Below are 25,662 nucleotides of genomic sequence, written 5' to 3'. Positions count from 1 at the left end.
AGCCTGATTTGATACACAGTCCAGTTGGTTCAGACAGTACGACCGGGGGTGGTAAGTGAGGTCAAATGTAAGATTAGAGCACTTATAATAGATGTGTGGCAGAAGAAGGGCCGGTATTTATATGCCCTCCAAAGAAAGGTTGGTAGACCAAGATTCAAAGGTAAGATTAGGAAGGAAGAGCTGGTGTTTACTCTGTTGCACCTTAGACATTGAACTCATCATTACATCTGGGTGGCAACCATGTGAATGGTGTGGTTGGCAACCATGTGAATGGTGTGTGTATGGCAGGGATATTCAACTGGCGGCCCGTTTATGAATTTAGACTCAATTTTGATCAATTCTAATCATGAATAAACTTTTTTTATTTAAAAAAAAAAGCCTAGCCAAAAACTGGACATTCAATAACAAAATGACAAACGTGTGTGGTTTCTAGGGCCTATGTGGCATGTTGATTTTTTTTTTTCCCACATGAATTTGGTTCTAGCATTTGAACGGTTTAAGTTAAAATATTATGACCCCATTCCTGAAAGCTGCGACTCTCAGGAACACATACGTACGTGCCTTCTGTTTTCCTCTCCTGCGGTAACAAGGATGCGTTAGAATGGAGTGTGACAACACACACCCAATGACTGAGGGAAATTCATTCAAAGCATTATTTCAGACTGGAATTACCTGATTTGACATATCTTTGTAGTTTTTATTAATTAAGATTCTTAGTTTTCAGATGATTGTAAAATGACCTGATTACGTTTAAGAAGATTTAAACCCCTTACGGTCGTTGTCCACGCCCCAGTGGAAATGAACTTAGCGTAACAAAAAAATCCCCATAAAAAAATCTGTCAATTTAAGATAGAGATATGTTTTTCTGTACTGTAGATCTCTCAATCCACCGCATGCGCCAATGTAACACTTCCGCATCTGTGGTGAAAGGTGACCAAGTTAGAGCGGAATTTGTCAGACCATGAGAAATCCCGGGAATCGGTCTTCTCAAAAAACAGTTTGTAGCTTCCGAACGGCTTGGCCTACAAACTAGTACCAGTCTATGAAAAGATGAGACTCTCACGAACACAATGGTGTTCCCAATTATGCTCTACGACCCCCACAGGCGACTTGGAACTCGTCTGAGGTCGGTATAGCCGATCTGACAACTTCTGTCTGTAGTGTCCAAATTGTTTGGGCTACAAACTAATATGACACCTCTGGTGTAAAGGTGATACTCTCACGAATATGTACAGTACCAGTCAAAAGTTTGGATACACATACTCATTCAAGGAATTGTATTTATTTTGACTATTTTCTACATATTAGAATAATAGTGAAGATATCAAAACTATGAAATAACAAAGAATCATGTAGTAACCAAAAAAAGTGTAAAAATAATCAAATATTTTACGAGAATCTTCAAAGTCGCCACCCTTTGCCTTGATGACAGCTTTGCACACTCTTGGCATTCTCTCAACCAGCTTCATGAGGTAGTCACCTGGAAAGCATTTCAATTAACAGGTGTGCCTTCTTAAAAAGTTAATTTGTGGAATTTCTTTCCTTCTTAATGCGTTTCAGCCAATCAGTTGTGTTGTGACAAGGTAGGGGTAGTATACAGAAGATGGTATTTTACCAAATAGGGCTAAGTCCATATTATGGCAAGAACAGCTCAAATAAGCAAAGAGAAATGACAGTCCATCATTACTTTATGATATGAAAGTCAGTCAATTCAGAACATTTCTAGAACTTTGAAAGTTTCCTCAAGTGCAGTCGCAAAAAACAGCAAGTACTATGATGAAACTGGCTCTCATGAGGACAGCCACAGGAATGGAAGAGCCAGTGTCTCTGCTGCAGAGGATAAGTTCATTAGAGTTCCCAGTCTCATAAATTGCAGCCCAAATAAATGCTTCACAGAGTTCAAGTAACAGACACATCTCAACATCAACTGTTCAAAGGAGACTGTGAATCAGGCCTTCGTGGTTGAAAACTCTATTAAAGAATACCAATAAGAAGAAGACTTGCTTGGGCCAAGAAACACGAGCAATGGACATTAGACCGGTGGAAATGTGTCCTTTAGTCTGATGAGTCCAAATGTAAGACTTTTGGTTCCAACTGTGAAGCATGGAAGAGGTGTGATGGTGCTTTGCTGGTGACATGGTCTGTGATGTATTTAGAATTCAAGGCACACTTAATCAGCATGGCTACCACAAAATTCTGCAGTGATACGCCATCCCAATCTGGTTTGCGCAGGACAAAAATCCAAAACACACCTCCAGGCTATATAAGGGCTCTTTGACCAAGAAGGAGAGTGATGAAGTGCTGCAACAGATGACCTGGCCTCCACAATCACCCGACTTTAACCCAATTGAGATGGTTTGGGATGAGTTGGACCAAAGAGTGAAGGAAAAGCAGCCAACAAGTGCACAGCATATGTGGGAACTCCTTCAAGACAGTTGGAAAAGCATTCCAGATTAAGCTGGATGAGAGAATGCAAAGAGTGTGCAAAGCAGTCATCAGGACAAAGGGTGACCACTTTGAAGAATCTAAAATATATTGATTTGTTTAACACTTTTTTGGTTACGACATGATTCCATATGTATTATTTCATAGTTTTGATGTATTCACTATTATTCTACAATTGAGAAAATAGTAAAAAATAAGAAAAAACCCTGGAAGTATAGTATGTAGACTGTTTAGTGAACAAATGGGGTTAAATGCATGTAGTAAAAATGTTTTCGTTTTTTTCCCCATTATACCCCTATAATACCTCGATATAAGACACACATTTTTCAGAGGACTATCTGTTGTTCCATGTGGTGAAATATTCAATATGTTTCTATGGAGTAACAGCAGTAAGGACTATCTGTTATACAATGTGTTTCTATGGGCTAATAGCAGTAAGGACTATCTGTTATTCAATGTGTTTCTATGGGCTAATAGCAGTAAGGACTATCTGTTATACAATGTGTTTCTATGGGCTAATAGCAGTAAGGACTATCTGTTATTCAATGTGTTTCTATGGGCTAATAGCAGTAAGGACTATCTGTTATTCAATGTGTTTCTATGGGCTAATAGCAGTAAGGACTATCTGTTATTCAATGTGTTTCTATGGGCTAATAGCAGTAAGAACGATCTGTTATTCAATGTGTTTCTATGGGATAATAGCAGTAAGGACTATCTGTTATTCAATGTGTTTCTATGGGCTAATAGCAGTAAGGACTATCTGTTATTCAATGTGTTTGTATGGGCTAATAGCAGTAAGGACTATCTGTTATTCAATGTGTTTCTATGGGCTAATAGCAGTAAGAACGATCTGTTATTCAATGTGTTTCTATGGGATAATAGCAGTAAGGACTATCTGTTATTCAATGTGTTTGTATGGGCTAATAGCAGTAAGGACTATCTGTTATTCAATGTGTTTCTATGGGCTAATAGCAGTAAGGACTATCTGTTATTCAATGTGTTTCTATGGGCTAATAGCAGTAAGGACTATCTGTTATTCAATGTGTTTCTATGGGCTAACAGCAGTAAGGCGAAAAGTCACGATTCATCAAAAAAACATTGTGGGGGAGGGTGGAACTTGCACAAGTTTTCAAAAGTCTCCAAAACAACAAAATAGACCAAGTGGGACAGAATAAGCAGGGAAGGAAAGGGTGGGTAGCGGAATATGCCAAATGTGAAGTATGAAGCTGTTTCAAAGCATGAGAAAACCAAGGAATGACAGCTCCATAGACAGTTGATTCAGGCAGACAGGAGAGTGCCATACAGCACAAAGGAAATAGAACCATAACAGCAGAAAAGCTCATAATAAAGTGATAAGCATGTATGACTTTATTGAGTGATTATGATTTGATTTATTTTCACAAAATAGTCCTTTGGAGGAAGGATTGTTGACGTATATTTGACATGTATCTAAAAGCATAATTGAGGAATAATTCATCAAAGTTGGCATATTTATTACATTTTGGCTCTAACCATGCCTCCTTTTAGACTCCATAATGCTAAATGCTAAAATGCAAAACTTTTATTTGAGGGTTCTTTCATCCCTATTGGGTGAACTTTATGACAATTAGTTCCTTCAATTTAGCAGGGAGAAATATCATACTCTTCCCCCCCCCAATTATTTTTTTGTTGTTGTAATAGTGAGGTTAGCATGTCTTGGGGGTATGATTTGTGAGTCTGTAACCTTCTTACTCGTCATAATTCACAATTCATTCAGGACTATCTGTAATCATGGTATCATCCACATTAATGTAGCAGTGTTTAGAAACATATTCTATTCTTATTTACAATCAAATTTACTCCAATCACACAATACATTATTTACCATTCATTTATTGGGCACAAAATAATCTGGAAAAAAACAACAACAAAAAACAGCAAATGCATCCAACAAGCTTGTAGAGTCACAAGCTTGATATAATCATTGCATGCTAGGAATATGGAACCAAATACTAAACGTTTCACTACTTTAATACACAAATACAGTGCATCCAGAAAGTATTCATACTCCTTGACTTATTACCCATTTTGATGTGTTACAGCCAGAATACAAAATTGATTAAATAGATGTTTTTCACACCCATCTACACACAATAAACTAGCTCTTTGTAGATGTAAGAAACACAAGCTAATAGTGTAATTATAGAACGCTAGTGGATTTGTATTAAGAAGCAACGTGGAAACCGCGTCGTTGTCATCAACAGTGTTGCATATGCTGCAATGACCATGCAGACTGAACGCAAGTGTCTTGTGGTCATGGATAAACAAATGCGCTCCTTGAGTGACAGGGGGCGTGGAAAGTGGCATAGAGAGAAGAGAGATGACTCAAGTAGAGAAGTAAACTATAATAATGTACGTTACACAGTGTATATCACATTTAACAAACCAAACATTCAAATACCGGTATAGAAGTAAAAACTCAAACCGGTCCGTGAATCAATACCTGTATATCGCAAAACACAGTATACTGCCCAGCCCTAGCTCCATTCAATTTATTTTTTATCCTGAAAAACTCCCCCAGTCCTTAACAATTACAAGCATACCCATAACATGATGCAGCCACCACTATGCTTTAAAATATTAACCTGTTGCTTCGAGCAATCCCGTATCCGGGAGCGTAATTATAGCCTCAAGCTCATTACCATAACGCACCCTTAACTATTCATGAAAATTGCAAATGAAATGAAATAAATATATTGGCTCACAAGCTTAGCCTTTTGTTAACACTGTCATCTCAGATTTTCAAAATATGCTTTTCAACCATAGCTACACAAGCATTTGTGTAAGAGTATTGATAGCTAGCATAGCATTAAGCCTAGCATTCAGCAGGCAACATTTTCACAAAAACAAGAAAAGCATTCAAATAAAATCATTTACCTTTGAAGAACTTCAGATGTTTTCAATGAGGAGACTCTCAGTTAGATAGCAAATGTTCAGTTTTTCCCAAAAAATTATTTGTGTAGGAGAAATCGCTCCGTTTTGTTCATCACGTTTGGCTAAGAAAAACCCCCGAAAATTCAGTCATTACAACACCAAACCTTTTTCCAAATTACCTCCATAATATCGACAGAAACATGGCAAACGTTGTTTAGAATCAATCCTCAAGGTGTTTTTCACATATCTATTCGATGATAAGTCATTCGTGGCAGTTTGGTTTCTCCTCTGAAGCAAATGGTAAAATACACGCAGCTGGAGATTACGCAATAATTGCAACGGAGGACACCAACCGGAGCACCTGGTAAATGTAGTCACTTATGGTCAATCTTCCAATGATATGTCTACAAATGCGTCACAATGCTGCAGACACCTTAGGGAAATGACAGAAAGTGTAGGCTCATTCCTTGCGCATTCACAGCCATATAAGGAGACATTGGAACAAAGCGCATTCAAAATCTGGGGCATTTCCTGTTTGAAACATCTTGGTTTCGCCTGTAGCATCAGTTCTGTGGCACTCACAGATAATATCTTTGCAGATTTGGAAATGTCAGAGTGTTTTCTTTCCAAAGCTGTCAATTATATGCATAGTCGAGCATCTTTTCGTGACAAAATATCTTGTTTAAAACGGGAACGTTTTTTTTATCCATAAATTAAAAGAGCGCCCCCTATATCCAAGAAGTTAAGAGTGGCCCTCAGTAATGTGTTGTTTTGGATTTGCCCCAAACATAAAACTTTGTATTCAGGAAAAAAAGTTACTTGCTTTGACACATTTTTGACAATATTACTTTAGTGCCTTTGTATTTACTTTAGTGAATTGTATCAAATCCAACAGGATGCATGTTTTGGAATGGATTTTTTTTCTGTACAGGCTTCCTTCTTTTCACTCTTTCAATTAGGTTAGTTTTGTGGAATAACTACAACGTTGTTGATCCATCCTCAGTTTTCTCCTATCAAAGTCATTAAACTTGAACTGTTTTTAAAGTTACCTTTGGCCTCATGGTGAAATCCCTGAGCGATTTCTTTACTCTCCGGCAACTGAGTTAGGAAGGGTGCCTGTATATTTGTTGTGACTGATACACCATCCGAAGTGTAATTAATAACGTCCCCATGCGCAAAGGGATATTCAATGTCTGCTTTTTATTTTATTTTACCCATCTACAAATGTGACTCGTTTCAGTAAAGGCGTATATCGAGCGGCACTACTTCACAGAGAGCCATTTGAACGTAAATAAGGAGATGGAGAAAATACTGGAATTTGATTGCAAATATGCAGACAGAGACGAAGAGAGAGCACAGAGAAGGCTGTTGTAATCCGGAGACAGGTCTTTAATACATCTTCAAACTAAGGCAACCATGGCATCCGTGACAGAGAGGGATAACCATCCATCCATGTATATAGGAAAGATAGTCTAACTAGCTACATTTTCAGATCATTTTCGTTTTCATTTCAAGTTAAAGTGTACTGTTAGCTAGCTAACGTTAGCCGGCTGGCTTGCTAGCTAACGTTACGTGTATGATTTGTGTAGTAATAATATTCGTATCTCAGATCCATTTGCATTTTTACCTCGGATCTTATTTACGCTTCCCATAAGGTGTTGAATATCTATCGCATTTTTAAATAATTTGTTAACATTTTGAAAAACATAATAAAAACTTTGACATTATGGGTTATTGTTTGTAGTTTTTTTATACATTTAAAATGCAGGTTGTAACGCAACCAAATGTGGAAAAATTCAAAGGGTGTGAATACTTTCTGTAGGCAATATGTGAATTTGTCCCAATACTTTTGGTCCTCATAAGGGTCCTCCATATGCGCAAAAAGTGCTGTGATTACTAAACGGTTCACCCGATATGGATGAAAATACCCTCAAATTAAAGCTGACAGTATGCACTTTAACCTCATCATTACTGTATCAAATCCAAAGTTCTGGAGTACAGAGACAAAACGACAACAAATGTGTCACTGTTCCAATTCTTTTGGAGCTCACTGTATTTTTCAACACTATTTTGAACAATTAGCCATAATATAATATTTTTAAAATATATTTTCAATATTCATGTTTTATTGAAATAAAAGGATCACAGAGCAGGCGGTAAAGCTTCTTCATACGACACCACTTTTTGCTTTGTAGCATTTACAGATTAAACACTATGGAGTCTTAAAGGAGGCCCGTGTAAGGCCAAAATGTCAGAAATATGCCAACTTTGATTAATTATTTCTCAATTATGCTTTTACGTACACACAGCAAATATATGTCAACAATCTTTCCTCCAAAGGACTATTCTATGGACTACATTTTGTGAAAATGCATAAAATCATGGCCTTTTTTGTTTGGGTTTTGTGAGGAATCACTCAATAACACATGCTTATCACAGGTTATTACCTCGGCTCTGACCTTTTCATTTGCGCTGGATGTCACTCTCCTATCTGCCTGAATTCTCTGTCAACGAAGCTGTCACTCCTTGGTTTCCTCGTTTTGAAACAACTTCATATTTGGTATATTACTCTCCCCTCCCTTTCCCTTCCCTGCTTATCCTGTCCCATTTGATCGTTTCAGACTTGTGAAAACTTGCGCAAGTTCCTGCAAGTTTGCTATTTTCTCATCCGCGTGCCCCATCGCGCACATGTTGATTTTGTCCATCCACACGAGTGGGGTCTCCGCTAGTTTTAAAGTTGCCCAAGTTATACAGAGAAATTGGCATAGTAGGCAATGCAACCAATCACAGCCCTCCTAATTCAGGAGAGCAGTGTCTGTAAAAATGAAGCCATATCCTCACTATAGGAGGGGCGGTAGAAGTAATACTATCTACTGAAAATATGAAATATTGACCATTTAATGAGGGAATGAGAGCTTGACAATAAAATATGGTTGAAAGAATCAACCGTACAGAGGCTCTTGGAGGTGATGTCTGGGGACAGGAAAATCAGCTCTCCAGATTCAGAGATGAACTGTACATGGCATGTTCTTGATGGTGACCTGTCCCTTCCTACCGTGGGAGGCTTTGGTTAAGCAGGGCTCATTTCCTCCATAGTCGCAGCCATTGGTTAGTTCTCCGGTTTGTTAGTAATAACGCTAGTTTGTTTGTTTTCCATGGGGTTTACAGGGAGGGAATAAGTTCCCACATCTTATTCTCTGCCCCTTCTCCAATCTCCCTCCTCCTCTTTCTTGCCTCCCAGCGCTTCAGCAGAGATGGAAAACCTGTCCCAGACTCTCAGCAAGGGGGTCACACACACACATACACACACACGCACACACATTACATTGATCCATGACAACTGGGTGAGTTCAATGCAGGCCGGACTACCCGGAGCACCAATTATAATTTTATTGTTTGGAAAACATACTTTGGGGGGGGGGGCAGCTAATATTCTGCATTTCAACACATTGAAAAAGTTGCCGTTTTATAATGCTATTATGCACATTTTGTTATGAGGCAAGAGAAAATGTTGCAGTTTCCTACAGTTCTACTCCTTTTGCTATCATGTATTATCTGGGGGGCCCATAAAATTATTATTAACGTCCTGCATTTCAACACAATTAGAGTAGGTTTTATAATGCTATTCTACACATTTTACCAAATATTCAGGTTTAAAGCAAATTTCCTGTTATTCTACACATTTTGCTATCTTTATTGTTTGGGGGCCCCTGAATCTCTATCCACTGCTGGAGAGTGATTTTTGCCTGATATTTACAGAAGGCTTTTGACTGGTTTCATAACATAGAAACATGCCCTATCTAGCGTACTCACTCTGTGGCTGGTTTCATAACATAGAAACATGCCCTATCTAGCATACTCACTCAGTGGCTGGTTTCATAACATAGGGCATATTTCTATCTAGCGTACTCGCTCTGTGGCTGGTTTCATGACATAGAAACATGCCCTATCTAGCATACTCGCTCTGTGGCTGGTTTCATAACATAGAAACATACCCTATCTAGCGCCCTCGCTCTGTGGCTGGTTTCATAACATAGAAACATGCCCTATCTAGCGTACTCGCTCTGTGGCTGGTTTCATAACAGAGCATGTTTCTATCTAGCGTACTCGCTCTGTGGCTGGTTTCATATCATAGGGCATATTTATATCTAGCGTACTCGCTCTGTGGCTGGTTTCATAACATAGAAACATGCCCTATCTAGCGTACTCGCTTTGTGGCTGGTTTCATAACATAGAGCATGTTTCTATCTAGCTGACTCTCTCTGTAAGAGGTCTGACTGTTATGTATGGCATCCCATTTCTCTCTCTGCGATTCGACACTGGTGTAGCAACCAAAAGATGATACTAACTGAAAGCAAAAACAATGCTCCTAATTCAGTTAAGCTATTACGATCAGGTCAGTTTCGGAAAGATTGAAGCGCCACTTTCAGTCAAACAACCTTCAAAAAACCATTAACATTTGCTAAATAAAATAGCAGAATAAGCTCAGCAGTAAAGTCCAGCTTGACTCACCTGGTTACTACGCATGAAGAATGTCTTGTCTGTGGATCCCTTCACTCCTCAGTTATACGACCAGATACAGCTGATTCAGACGGACATAAGCTACTGGTGTCCAAAGAGGCCATAAGCCAAACATTTTCCCTGCAGAAAGAGAGGCAGAGAGAGGGTGACAGGTGTGAGCAAAGTCCCCAAGTGAGTGAGTGAGTGAGTGAGTGAGTGAGTGAGTGAGTGAGTGAGTGAGAGAGAGAAACAGAGAGACAGAGAGACAGAGAGAGAGAGAGACAGAGAGAGAGAGAGAGACAGAGAGAGAGAGAGACAGAGAGAGTGTGTTCATAGAGGAGTTGGAACAGATTTCCAGATTCCTGCCCAGGCACAGCTCCACATGTGGAGGAGAGGAGAGGGAAGGGCCTCTGGAGACTGGGCTGCTCAAACACATTAAATAAATGGAAAAATAACCTGGGCGGCACGAGGCCCGGTGGCCTGTGTGCATCACACTGGGCTCAGGTAAGCAGAAATAGAGGAATTATGTTACACGCTTCCTCGTTTAGCGGGAACTTCACAGATCCCTGCCGCTCAAGCCAGCCAGATAAGGCACATTAGCCAATGGTACATGAATAGGGCAAAAATAAGAATAAGAAACTGAAATCTTGTCATTTTAGGAGGATTGTCATTAGTCAGCGACCCAAGATTTGGGCTTGTTTACCTAGCGACAGCTTATCATTAGAGCCCTGTTAGCATCCTCAATGCAGAGACTTGGGGTTTGCATGTTATAGCAGGTTGTTAAGAGAAATGGAAAATACAATATAGAACCAGGAACAGATATAGCCCTTGGTTCACTCCAGACCTGACTGCCCTTGACTAGCACAAAAGCATCCTGTGGCGTACTGCATTAGCATCGAATACCCCCGCGATATGCAACTTTTCAGGGAAGTTAGGAACCAATATAAACCTTTGCTTTCCTAACAGAAATGTGCATCCTGTAGCACAAACTCCAAAATGCTCTGAAACACTGTCAGCACCGATAAATCCGTGATAATTGAGAATTTCAATTTGCATTTTTCTACGGCTGGCCATGCTTTCTACCTGGCTACCCCTACCCTGGCCAACAGCTCTGCACCCCACACAGCAACTTGCCCAAACCTCTCCCATTTCTCCTTCACCCAAATCCCGATAGCTGGTGTTCAGAAAGAGCTGCAAAATCTGGAACCCTACAAATCAGCCGGGCTAGACAATCTGGACCCTCTCTTTCTTAAATGATCTGCCGAAATTGTTGCAACCAATATTACTAGCCTGTTCAACCTCTTTCGTATCGTCTGAGATCCCCAAAGATTGGGAAGCTGCCGCGGTCATCCCCCTCTTCAAAAGGGGAGACAGATATAGGTCTGTAGGAGTTTGGGCCTATTCTACCCTACCCTGCCTTTCTAAGATCTTCGAAAGCCAAGTTAACAAACAGATCACAGACCATTTCGAATCCCACTGTACCTTCTCCACTATGCAATCTGGTTTCTGAGCTGGCCATTGGTGCACCTCAGCCACGCTCAAGGTCCTAAACGATATCATAACCGCCATCGATAAGAGACAATACTGTGCAGCTCTATTCATCGACCTGGCCAAGGCTTTCGACTCTGTCAATCACCACATCCTCATCGGCAGACTCGATAGCCTTGGTTTCTCAAATGATTGCCTCGCCTGGTTCACAAACTACTTCTCTGATAAGAGTTCAGTGTGTCAAATTGGAAGGCCTGTTGTCCGGGCCTCTGGCAGTCTCTATGGGGGTGCCACAGGGTTCAATTCTTGGGCCAACTCTTTTCTCTGTATACATACGCTCTTGCTGTTGGTGAATCTCTGATCCACCTCTACGCAGATGACACCATTCTGTATACTTCTGGCCCTTCCTTCGACACTGCGTTGACTATCGTCCAGACAAGCTTCAATACCATACAACTCTCCTTCCGTGGCCTCCAACTGCTCTTAAATGCAAGCAAAACTAAATGCATGCTTTTCAACCGATCGCTGCCTGCACCTGCCCGCCCGTCCAGCATCACTACTCCGGACGGTTGACTTAGAATATGTGGACAACTACAAATTCCTAGGTGTCTGGTTAGACTGTAAACTCTCCTTCCAGACTCACATTCATCTATTTCGCAAACAAAGCATCCTTCACTCATGCTGCCAAACATACTCGTAAAACGAACTATCCTACCGATCCTTGACTTCGGTGATGTAATTTAAAAAATAGCCTCCAACACTCTACTCAGCAAATTGGATGCAGTCTATCACAGTGGCATCTGTTTTATCACCAAAGCCCCATATACGACCCACCATTGCGACCTGTATGCCCTCGTTGGCTGGCCCTCGCTTCATATTCGTCGCCAAACCCACTGGCTCCAGGTCATCTATAAGTCTTTACTAGGTAAAGCCCCGCTTTATCTCAGCTCACGGGTCACCATAGCAGCATCCACCCGTAGCACGCGCTCCAGCAGGTATATCTCACTGGTCACCCCCAAAGCCAATTCCTCCAACTTTCCTTCCAGTTCTCTGCTGCTGGAACAACTGGAACGAACTGCAAAAATCTCTGAAGCTGGAGACTCATATCTCCCTCACTAGCTTTAAGCACCAGCTGTCAGAGCAGCTCACAGATCACTGCACCTGTACATAGCCCATCTGTAAATAGCCCATCCAACTACCTCATCTCCATACTGTTATTTATTTTGCTCCTTTGCACCACAGTATCTCTACTTGCACATTCATCTTCTGCAAATCTACCATTCCAGTGTTTAATTGCTAAATTCTAATTATTTGCCACTATGGCCTATGTATTGCCTTACCTACCTTATCCTACCTCATTTGCACACATGGTATATAGAGTTATTTTTTTGAATTGTTGACTGTGTGTTTGTTTAATCCATGTGTAACTCTGTGTTGATGTTAGTCGCACTGCTTTGCTTTATCTTGGCCAGGTCACAGTTGTAAATGAGAACTTGTTCTCAACTAGCCTACCTGGTTATATAAAGGTGAAATAAAAAATAAAATTTAAAAATAAGTATTGACATAGGTATATGCCCTGTGTGTTCATATTGGGTGAGAGAATATTGTTTCTGTATCTAACAATGGAGAACTAGTGAGATTGTCCACAAGGCAAAGGCCTTTTAGATTTGGTTACGTTTGGTCTTGATGGAATATGTTGGGCCTGCAGCAAATAACACTACACAATATTAGGCTAACTCAATTATTCAACCTCATCTTCACTGACACCCAGTGACACGCCCAACACTACACTTCTCTCCGAGACAAACCATGACTCACTGGAAGAATATAAGGATAATGTTAAAAAAAACTCCATCCCCCTCACCGACTAAGTCAATAGCTTTTTTTCCATTCTGACAGCATTGTTGAATCCTATTTTTCATTAAAACCCTATGACTCTCACCAGTACTGCGGGTTAAGATCTTGCCTTGACCTCAATTTGTCTCCATCTGCAGGCATGGCATTCTGATTTCACCTTCCTTAGAGGCCGCTCCAGCAGACACAATGCTATATAAGGCTTTGGATGCACTGTAGGCCTACACAGGAGTGAGGAACAAAGTGCTGAAGTAAGTGGAGACTGCCAGGTTGGAGGTCTGTTTATGCTAAATCCTTTTTCATTTTTTCCTTTCTAAGAGGGCCCGGGTTGCTCAACATGACTTGTCTCCTTGAACCGGAGTCCAACACTAACATGCCTATTTATTGTCTGCTTGTGGTCTGGGGCCAGGAAGTGAGGGGACATTTCAGCGTAGAGGGCACAGGACATGTCCTCCCCCTGAACACCCCTCCAGCTTCTCCCTCAACATGGGGTCACGCCCAGGGAGGAAAAACTTCACCCCTCGCCCTTTACTGTCGGGATGGACCGCTCTCCAGGTGGTGGCTGCATAAGTGTTACCATTTCTGTATGTTTGTGCACGTGTGAGGGTTGTTGTGTAGGTGGGGTTGCTGCACTGTTTTGCTGGGGATTCTATTTCCAGAGTACGCTGAAGGGGCAGCGTTGCTGTGTGCGCAATACATAAATAAATTCCCTCTCTTTCCTGATCCCTCTCCTTGTCTCTCTCTGTCACTTTCCTCTTGGTCTGTTTCCCAATCATCTAGAATAGCTGCCCCTCCTCGTTTATACTCCAACCACTAATGCTGTAGATTAAAAGAGCTGAGAGGATTTTTTGTTCTCAACTATCAGATCCTTTCAGACAAGTGGTTGTCATAAATAAAAATGACAAAAGGATGGCCATTTAAGGATTTTAGAATGAGAATACTCTCACTCGCTCGTGGTTGCACTCAACTTCCATTGTCTGTCCCTCTTTCTCTTGGCATTGAATGAACCATTTCTCATGGTCTGTCCCGCGGCTTCTCTTTCTCTCATCCATCCCTCTCTTTTCTCAACCTTTTTTCTCACTTCATTTGTCCCTCATTTTTTTCTCCTTTATCTCTGCTACTCTCTCTCAAGCTGGCAGGAACACAGAGGAAATGGGAGAAACTCTCTGACAGAGACAGAGACTTGGACATTTCCTCAGTGAAAACAATGTACTGAGCAAATTACAAATTGGATTTTTACCAAATTACCATAAAACAGACCATATATTCACACTGCACACCCTGTATGTATGTATGTATGTATGCATGTATGTATGTATGCATGCATGTAAATTACAGTTGAAGTCAAAAGTTTACATACACCTTAGCCAAAAATATTTTTAATCCTAGCAATTTTAAGAATGTGAATTGTCAGAATAATAGAGAGAATGATTTATTTCAGCTTTTATTTATTTCATCACATTCCCAGTGGGTCAGATTTTTACATACACTCAATTAGTATTTGGTAGCATTGCCTTTAAAATTGTTAAACTTGGGTCAAACATTTCAGGTAGCCTTCCACACATTTTATATAGGATTGAGGTCAGGGCTTTATGATGGCCACTCCAATACCTTGACTTTGTTGTCCTTAAGCCATTTTGCCACAACTTTGGAAGTATGCTTGGAGTCATTGTCCAAGCTTGAACTTCCTGACTGATGTCTTGAGATGTTGCTTCAATATATCCACATCATTTTCTTTCCTCATGATGCCATCTATTTTGTGAAGTGCACCAGTCCCTCCTGCAGCAAAGCACCCCCACAACATGATGCTGCCACCCCCGGGCTTCACGGTTGGGATGGTGTTCTTCGGCTTGCAAGCCTCCCCCTTTTTCCTCCAAACATAACGATGATCATTATGGCCAAACAGTTCAATTTTTGTTCCATCAGACCAGAGGACATTTCTCCAAAAAGTACAATCTTTGTCCCCATGTGTAGTTGCAAACCGTAGTCTGGATTTTTTATGGCAGTTTTGGACCAGTGGCTTCTTCCTTACTGAGCGGCCTTTCAGGTTATGTCGATATAGGACTCGTTTTACTGTGGATATAGATGCTTTGGTACCTGTTTCCTCCAGCATCTTCACAAGGTCCTTTGCTGTTGTTTTGGGATTGATTTGCACTTTTCACACCAAAGTACGTTCATCTCTAGGAGACAGAACGCGTCTCCTTCCTGAGCGGTATGACGGCTGCGTGGTCCCATGGCATTTATACTTGCTTGTTTGTACAAATGAACGTGGTACCTTCAGGCATTTGGAAATTGCTCCCAAGGATGAACCAGACTTGTGGAGGTCTACAATTGTTTTTCTGAGGTCTTGGCTGATTTATTTTGATTTTACATTGTTGTCAAGCAAAGAGGCACTGAGTTTGAAGGTAGGCCTTGAAACACATCCACAGGTACACCTCCAATTAACTCAAATGATGTCAATTAGCCTATCAGAAGCTTCTAACGCCATCACATCATTATCTGGAAGTTTCCAAGCTGTTTAAAGGCACAGGCACTTTGTGTATTTAAACTTCTGACCCACTGCAATTGTGAAACAGTGAAATAATCTGTCTGTAAACAATAGTTGGAAAAATTACTTGTGTCATGCACAAAGTAGATGTCCTAACCGACTTGCCAAAACTATAGTTTGTTAACAAGAAATTTGAGTTTTAATAACTCCAACCTAAGTGTATGTAAACTTCCGACTTCAACTGTATATATACTGAGATCATGTGACAGATAACGTGACACTTAGATTGCACACAGGTGGCTTTATTTCACTAATTATGTGACTTCTGAAGGTACATGGTTGCACCAGATCTTATTTAGGGGCTTCAAAGCAAAGGGGGTGAATACATTTGCACGCATCACTTTTCTGTTTTTAATTTTTTGGAAATTTGTTGAAACAAGTTTTTTTTTTTCATTTCACTTCACCAAATTTTGACTATTTTGTGTATGTCCATTACATGAAATCCAAATAAAAATCATGTCATAATGCAACAAAATAGGAAAAAACGCCAAGGGGTGAATACCTTCGCAAGGCACTGTGACATAAAAAATCCCCATAAAAAGTATGCGGACACCTGCTTGTCGAACATCTCATTCCTAAATTATGGCCATTTCTCTATGGACCTCGCTTTGTGCAAGGGGGCATTGTCATGCTAAAACAGGAAAGGGCCTTGGCCAAACTGTTGCCACAAAGTTGGAAGCACAGAATAGTCACTTCACTGGTTCTAACAGCAGACCTATCAGCTTGCTGCCTGCTCTTAGCAAACTATTGTAAAAAAAGAAAAAAGAAAAAGAAAGAAATGGTTTCACCAAATACAATGATACTTCTCTGTAAACAAATTAACAACAGACTTTCAGCACGCTTATAGAGAACGACACTCAATATGTACTGCACTGACACAAATGACTGATTGATTGAAAGCTTCTCTAATGTCAACTACGTAAAGTATGGTGTACTGCAGGGACTCTCTTTAAGCCCTCTACTGTGTGTCCATGTACTTGGATGAGTCACAACCTACAAAGCACTACATGGGCTTGCTCCTACCCATATTTCCGATTTGGTCCTGCCGTACATACCTACACATACGCTATGGTCACAAGACGCAGGCCTCCTAACTGTGCCTAGAATTTCTAAGCAAACAGCTGGAGGCAGGGCTTTCTCCTATAGAGCTCCATTTTTATGGAATGGTTTGCCTACCCATGAGAGAGATGCAGACTCGGTCTCAAACTTTGAGTCTTTATTGAAGACTCATCTCTTCAGTAGCTCCTATGATTGAGTGTAGTCTGGCCCAGGAGTGTGAAGGTGAACGGAAAGGCACTGGAGCAACGAACCGCCCTTGCTGTCTCTGCCTGGTTCCCCTCTCTCCCCTGGGATTCTCTGCCTCTAACCCTATTACAGGGGCTGAGTCACTGGCTTACTGGTGCTCTACCATGCCTTCCCTAGAAGGGTTGCGTCACTTGAGTGGGTTGAGTCACTGACGTGATCTTCCTGTCTGGGTTGGCCGGTTGGGTTGTGCCGTGGCGGAGATCTTTGTGGAGATCTCAGCCTCCAGTAGTTTGTGTCGGGGGGCTAGTGTCAGTCTGTTATATCTGGAATATTTATCCTGTCTTCTCCAGTGTCTTGAGTGAATTTAAGTATGCTCTCTCTAATTCTCCCTTTCTTTCCTTCTCTCTTTCTTTCTCTCTCGGAGGACCAGAGCCCTAGGACCATGCCTCTGGACTACCTACCCTGATGACTGCTTGCTGTCCCCAGTCCACCTGGTCGTGCTGCTGCTCCAGTTTCAACTGTTCTGCCTGTGGCTATGGAACCCTGACCTGTTCACCGGACATGCTACCTGTCCCAGACCTGCTGTTTTCAACTCTCTAGAGACAGCGGGAGCGGTAGAGATACTCTGAATCGGCTATCAAAAGCCAACTGACATTTACTCCTGAGGTGCTGACCTGTTGCACCCTCGACATCCACTGTGATTATTATTATTTGACCCTGCTGGTCATCTGTGAACATTTGAACATCTTGGCCATGTTCTGTTATAATCTCCACCCGGCACAGCCCGAAGAGGACTGGCCACCCCTCATAGCCTGGTTCCTCTCTAGGTTTCTTCCTAGGTTCTGGCCTTTCTAGGGAGTTTTTCCTAGCCACAGTGCTTGTACACCTGCATTGCTTGCTGTTTGGGGTTTTAGGCTGGGTTTCTGTACATCACTTTGAGATATCAGCTGATGTAAGAAGGGCTTTATAAATACATTTGATTTGATGATTCAACCATGTACACATCAGCAACCACAGCAGGCCCAGAACAAACTCGCATTACTTTTTCTTCATTGTAATCAGAGGGCTTTTATTAATACAATGCATGCTATGTCTCTCTTGGCAAAGAGTTGAGGAAAGACTGAATGTGACATCTTGTTTTTTTAAGAAACATTAATGTGTTAGGAATTCCAAATTGTTTGCATAGTCAACTTACAAAAAGCACTGACAAACACAGACTTACGCCACCAGGTCTTTTTTTCCACACTAGAACAAATTCAAGGAAACATACAGTATTATACCAAGCCATTAGTGTATGGAACTCCCATCTTTTCAGCACAAGTGAAGGGCAAAGAGTATCATTATATTATTGATCAACGGACTGACTTTTCAGATCACCCAGCAGTGCTATTTGCAGAGTTAATTCCAGGTAAATGTTGCAATTCTTCAGCCATTCCTGAACCTACGACCAAAAACAAGCTACATATGGACAGTACAAAAACAAATGATCTAATGATCCTGAGTCTTCGCAGCAAAATCTGCAGAGCTGGGATGGTTGTATCCCCCATCTTTCTAAAATTCTATTGTTGCAAGAATTTTGTATAATTTAAAATGAAAAACTAAGTTTTGAATTACGCGCCATTTTGAGTATCAGTTCATAAACCACATGCCATGGAATCGGATCATCAAAAATCTAAACTATTTTGCAATCATAGGGTATGGAATGTTGTCCCACTCCTCTTCAGTGGCTGTGCGAAGTTGCTGGATATTGGTGGGAACTGGAACATGCTGTCGTACACAGCATCCCAAACATGCTCAAAAGGGAACATGTCTGGTGAAGTATACAGGCCATCGAAGAACTGGGACATTTTCAGCTTCCAAGAATTGTGTACAGATCCTTGTGAAATGGGGCCGTGCATTATCATGCTGAAACATGAGGTGATGGTGGCAGATGAATGGCACGACAATGGCCCTCAGCATCTCGTCACGGTATCTCTGTGCATTCAAATAACCGTCGATAAAAGGCAATTGTGTTCGTTGTCCATAGCTCATGCCTCCCCATACTATAACCCCACCGTCACCATGGGGGACACTGTTCACAATCAGCAAATCCCTCACACATACACATGGTCTGCGGTTGAGGCCAGTTGGACACAGTGTCAAATACTCTAAAATGACGTTAGACGTGGCGAATGGTAGTGAACTTATCATTCAATTATTTTGCCACAGCTCTGGTGGACGTGCCTGCAGTCAGCATGCCAATTGCACGTTCCCTCAAAACTTGAGGTCTGTGGCATTGTATTGAGTGAAAAAAACTGCACCTTTTAGAGTGGCCTTTTATTGTCCTCTACACAAGTTGCACCTGTGTAATGAACATGCTGTTTAATCAGCGTCTTGATATGGCACACCTGTCTGGTGGATGGATTATCTTGGCAAAGGAAAAATGCTCACTAACAGGGATATAAAAAAATGTGTGTACCAAATTTGAGAGAAATAAGCTTTTTGTGTGCATATGGAACATTCCTAGGATATTTTATTGCAGCTCACGAAACATGGGACCAACACTTCACATGTTGCGTTCATATTTGGTTCAGAACGGATAATCTCCACACGTGTGGTTCCCACCATGAAGCATGGAGGAGCAGGTCTGATGGTGTGGAGGTGCTTTGCTGGCGACACTGTCTGTGATTTATTTAGAATTCAAGGCACACTTAACCAGCATGGCTACCACAGCATTCTGCAGCAATCCCCCCATCCCATCTGGTTTGCGCATAGTGGGACTATTAGTTGTTTTTTAACAGGACAATGACCCAACACATCTCCAGGCTGTGCAAGGGCAATTTAACCAAGAAGGAGAGTGAGGGAGTGCTGCATCAGATGACCTGGCCTCCACAATCCCTCGACCTCAACAAAATTAAGATGGTTTGGGATGAGTTGGACCACAGAGTGAAGGAAAAGCAGCCAACAAGTGCTCAGCATAAGTAAGAACTCCTTCAAGACTGTCAGAAAAGTATTCCAGGTTAAGCTGGTTGAGAGAATGCAAAGAGTGTGCAAAGCTGTCAAGGTAAAGGGTGGCTACTTTGAACAATCATAAATCGCGAATATATTTGTATTTGTTTAACACTTATTTGGTTACTACATGATTACATATGGTTTATTTCATCATTTTGATGCCTTCACTATTCTACAATGTAGAAAATATTTTAAATAAAGAATACTCTTCAATGAGTAGGTGTGTCCAAATTTTTGAATGGTACTGAAAACACTGTGGTACTGCACCTATACAGGGAAAAAACACTACACTGACAATAAACAATCTCTGACGAAGACATGAGGGGAAACAGAGGGTTAAATACACAACAGGTAATGAATGGGATTGAAAACGGGTGTGTGGGAAGACAAGACAAAACCAATGGAAAATGAAAATTGGATCAATGATGGCTAGAAGACCGGTGACGTCGAACGCCGAGCACCGCCCGAACAAGGAGAGGCAACGGCAGAAGTCGTGACATACACACACTTATCATAACCTGGTTGTAATCCAGAGGTTCAAAAAATTAAAAAAAAAAACATGAATCAGCTTTGTTTTTAAGCCCTGGATTTTTTTAAATTTTAAAACATTTATTTTTTATTTCACCTTTATTTAACCAGGTAGGCTAGTTGAGAAAAAGTTCTCATTTGCAACTGCGACCTGGCCAAGATAAAGCATAGCAGTGTGAACAGACAACACAGAGTTACACATGGAGTAAACAATTAACAAGTCAATAACACAGTAGAAAAAAAAAGAGTCTATAAAAATGGGTGGGCTATTTACCGATAGACTATGTACAGCTGCAGCGATCAGTTAGCTGCTCAGATAGCAGATGTTTGAAGTTGGTGAGGGGGATAAAGGTCTCCAACTTCAGCCATTTTTGCAATTAGTTCCAGTCACAGGCAGCAGAGAACTGGAACGAAAGGCGGCCAAATGAGGTGTTGGCTTTAGGGATGATCAGTGAGATACACCTACTGGAGCATGTGCTACGGGTGGGTGTTGCCATCGTGACCAGTGAACTGAGATAAGGCAGAGCTTTACCTAGCATGGACTTGTAGATGACCTGGAGCCAGTGGGTCTGGCGACGAATATGTAGCGAGGGCCAGCCGACTAGAGCATACAGGTCGCAGTGGTGGGTGGTATAAGGTGCTTTAGTGACAAAACGGATGGCACTGTGATAAACTGCATCCAGTTTGCTGAGTAGAGTGTTGGAAGCAATTTTGTAGATGACATCGCCTAAGTCGAGGATCGGTAGGATAGTCAGTTTTACTAGGGTAAGTTTGGCAGCGTGAGTGAAGGAGGCTATGTTGCGGAATAGAAAGCCGACTCTAGATTTGATTTTCGATTGGAGATGTTTGATATGAGTCTGGAAGGAGAGTTTACAGTCTAGCCAGACACCTAGGTACTTATAGATGTCCACATATTCAAGATCGGAACCATCCAGGGTGGTGATGCTAGTGAGGCGTGCGGGTGCAGGCAGCGAACGGTTGAAAAGCATGCATTTGGTTTTACTAGCGTTTAAGAGCAGTTCGAGGCCACGGAAGAAGTGTTGTATGGCATTGATGATCGTTTGGAGGTTAGATAGCACAGTGTCCAAAGACGGGCCGGAAGTATATAGAATGGTGTCATCTGCGTAGAGGTGGATCAGGGAATCGCCCGCAGCAAGAGCAACATCATTGATATATACAGAGAAAAGAGTCGGCCCGAGAATTGAACCCTGTGACACCCCCATAGAGACTGCCAGAGGACTGGACAGCATGCCCTCCGATTTGACACACTGAACTCTGTCTGCAAAGTAGTTGGTGAACCAGGCAAGGCAGTCATCAGAAAAACCGAGGCTACTGAGTCTGCCGAAAAGAATATGGTGATTGACAGAGTCGAAAGCCTTGGCAAGGTCGATGAAGACGGCTGCACAGTACTGTCTTTTATCGACGGCGGTTATGATATCGTTTAGTACCTTGAGCGTGGCTGAGGTGCACCCGTGACCGGCTCGGAAACCAGATTGCACAGCGGAGAAGGTACGGTGGGATTCGAGATGGTCAGTGACCTGTTTGTTGACTTGGCTTTCGAAGACCTTAGATAGGCAGGGCAGGATGGATATAGGTCTGTAACAGTTTGGGTCCAGGGTGTCTCCCCCTTTGAAGAGGGGGATGACTGCGGCAGCTTTCCAATCCTTGGGGATCTCAGACGATATGAAAGAGAGGTTGAACAGGCTGGTAATAGGGGTTGCGACAATGGCCGCGGATAGTTTCAGAAATAGAGGGTCCAGATTGTCAAGCCCAGCTAATTTATAGCCCCTTGATATAATTGTTGGATCAGATTTTAATAATAAACATTTAGATGGACATTGAATAGATATGCCGATAGTGTACAACCTTGTTATACTCCGACAGTTTAATACTTTGAGAAGTAGCCATTATTTACTATTTTACACCTAGGGTTACTATACACTTAATTATCGAAACGTGAAATATTCCAGGCATTTATATACAGTTGAAGTTGGAAGTTCACATACACTTAGGTTGGAGTCATTAAAACTCATTTTTCAACCAATCAACAAATGTCTTGTTAACAAACTATAGTTTTGGCAAGTCGGTCAGGACATCTACTTTGTGCATAACACAAGTAATTTTTCCAACAATTGTTTACAGACAAATTATTTCACTTATAATTCACTGCATCACAATTCCAGTGGGTCAGAAGTTGACAATGCCTTTAAACAGCTTGGAAAATAACCAGAAAATTATGTCATGGCTTCAGAATCTTCTGATAGGCTAATTGACATAATTTGAGTCAATTGGAGGTGTACCTGTGGATGTATTTCAAGGCCTACCTTCAACCTCAGTGCCTCTTTGCTTGACGACATGGGAAAATCAAAAGAAATCAGCCAAGACCTCAGAAAAACAATTGTAGACCTCCACAAGTCTGGTTCATCCTTGGGAGCAATTTCCAAATGCCTGAAGGTACCTCGTTCATCTGTACAAACAATAGTATGCAAGTATAAACACCATGGGACCACGGAACTGCCATACCGCTCAGGATGGAGACGCGTTCTGTCTCCTAGAGATGAACGTGCTTTGGTGCGAATAGTGCAAATCAATCCCAGAAAAACAGCAAAGGGTATTGTGAAGATGCTGGAGGAAACAGGTAAAAAATATCTATATCCACAGTAAAACGAGTCCTATATTGACAACCTGAAAGGCCACTGAGCAAGGAAGAAGCCACTGCTCCAAAACCGCCATAAAAAAAAAGCCAGACTACGGTTTGCAACTACACATGGGGACATAGATCGTACTTTTTGGAGAAATGTCCTCTGGTTTGATGGAGCAAAAATTGAACTGTTTGGCCATAATGACCATCGTTATGTTTGGAGGAAAAAGGGGGAGGCTTGCAAGCCCGGGGGTGGCAGCATCATGTTGTGGGGGTGCTTTGCTGCAGGAGGGACTGGTGCACTTCACAAAATAGATGGCATCATGAGGAAAGAAAATGATGTGGATATATTGAAGCAACATCTTAAGACATCAGTCAGGAAGTTCAAGCTTGGTCGCAAATGGGTCTTCCAAAAGGACAATGACCCCAAGCATACTTCCAAAGTTGTGGCAAAATGGCTTAAGGACAACAAAGTCAAGGTATTGGAGTGGCCATCACAAAGCTCTGACCTCAATCCTATAAAAAAAATCTGTGGGCAGAACTGAAAAAGCATGTGCGAGCAAGGAGACCAACAAACCTGATGCAGTTACACCAGCTCTGTCAAGAGGAATGGGCCACAATTCACCCAATTTATTGTGAGAAGCTTGTGGAAGGTTACCCGAAACGTTTGGCCCAAATGAAACAATTTAAAGGCAATGCTACCAAATACTAATTGAGTGTATGTAAACTTCTGACCCACTGGGAATGCAATGAAAGAAAAAAAAGCTGAAATAAATCACTCTGTACTATTATTCTGACATTTCACATTCTTAAAATAAAGTGGTGATTCTAACTGACCTAAAAACAGGGAATTTTTTACTTGGATTAAATGTCAGGTGTTGTGAAAAACTGAGTTTAAATGTATTTGGCTTAGGTGTATGTAAGCCCAACTTCAACTGTATCATTTCCAGTCGTACTTTATCAAAAGCCTTTTCAAAGTCAGCTATGAATAACAGGCCTGGTTTCCCAGATTTGTCATAGTGTTATATTGTTATATTATTATTGTATTGTTTCAAGTAACTGTCTTATACTATCTCCAGTGCATTGAGAAACTATTCAGACTCCTTGACTTTTTCCACATTGTTATGTTACAGCCTTATTAAAAAATTGATTAAATATTTTTCCCAACTATCTACACATAGTACCCCATAATGTCAAAACAAAAACAGTTATTTTATTTATTTATTTTTGCAAAAAAAATGTAAGTATTCAGAACCTTTGCTATGGGACTCGAAATTGAGCTCAGGTTATCCTGTTGTTTCCATTGATCATCCTTGAGATGTTTGAACTTGACTGGAGTCCACCTGTTGTAAATTAAATTGATTGGACATGATTTGGAAAGGCACACACCTGTTACACCAGGTCCCACAGTTGCCAGTGCATGTCACAGCAAAAATAAAGCCATAAGATTGAAGGAATTGTTCGTAGAGCTCAGAGACAGGATTGTGTTGAGGCACAGATCTGGGGAAGGGTACCAAAACATGTCTGCAGCATTGAAGGTCCCGAAGAACACAGTGGCCTCCATCATTCTTCAATGGGAGAAGTTTGGAACCACTAAGACTCTTCCTAGAGCTGGCCGCCTGGCCAACTGACCAATCGGGGGAGAAGGTCGTTGGTCATGGAGGTGACCAAGAACCCGATGGTCACTCTGACAGAGTTTCAGAGTTCCTCTGTGGAGATGGGAGAACCTTCCAGAAGGACAACCATCTCTGCAGCACTCCACCAATCAGGCCTTTATTTTTAGAGTGGCCAGATGGAAGCCACTCCTCAGTAAAAGGCACATGACAAACCGTTTGGAGTTTGCCAAAAGGCACCCAAATAACTCTGACCATGAAAAAACAGATTCTCTGGTCTGATGAACCCAAGATTGAACTCTTTGGCCTGAATGCCAAGCGTCACGTCAGAAGGAAACCTGGCACCATCTCTAAGGTGAAGCATGGTGGTGGCAGCGTCATGCTGTGAGGATGTTTTTCAGCGGCAGGTGACGGGGAGGCTAGTTAGGATCGAGGGAAAGATGGACTGAGCAAAATACAGAGAGATCCTTGATGAAAACCAACAAGACAATGCAGGAGTGGCTTCGGGACAAGTCTCAATGTCCTTGAGTGGCCCAGCCAGAGTTTGAACATCTCTGGAGGGACTTGAAAATAGCTGTGCAGCGACACTCCCCATCCAACCTGTCAGAGCGTGAGAAGATCTGCAGAGAAGAACGGCATGAATAATATCCGAAAATACCTTTTTAATTATATGCACTATGCTAGAATTTATGCGTCACAACACTGAAGTATAAGGGACCACAATTATTATTGATTTTGTATTAATCTTTATATTTACCAACCGGCCCTCTTTCAGTAATATTGAAATCAGACCTGGTTACGTGTCTGATAATCTACCACTTTTATAGGAGTGGGTAAACCATGCTAATATTGGTCCTCTGAGTGCATGACATAAGGTTTGGCATACAGTACCTCAA

At 41.5% G+C, this 25,662-nt stretch overlaps 1 protein-coding gene across 3 annotated transcripts in view; it reads right to left on the bottom strand.

Moving 5' to 3' along the window:
* The window catches only part of peak1 (pseudopodium-enriched atypical kinase 1), a 247,577-nt gene that overhangs the window by 188,256 nt on the left and 33,659 nt on the right, over positions 1–25,662 (bottom strand). For all 3 annotated transcript variants that reach the window (XM_024379109.2, XM_024379110.2, XM_024379111.2), the window contains one exon: positions 9,871–9,999. The gene's annotated coding sequence lies outside the window, so the exon portion shown is untranslated. The remainder of the gene's footprint in view (positions 1–9,870; positions 10,000–25,662) is intronic.

The sequence above is a fragment of the Oncorhynchus tshawytscha genome, linkage group LG19, assembly GCF_018296145.1.
Source record: "Oncorhynchus tshawytscha isolate Ot180627B linkage group LG19, Otsh_v2.0, whole genome shotgun sequence".
NCBI lineage: Eukaryota > Metazoa > Chordata > Actinopteri > Salmoniformes > Salmonidae > Oncorhynchus > Oncorhynchus tshawytscha.
Note: the sequence above shows the minus strand (reverse complement) of the source record. Positions and strands in the feature narration are given on the sequence as shown.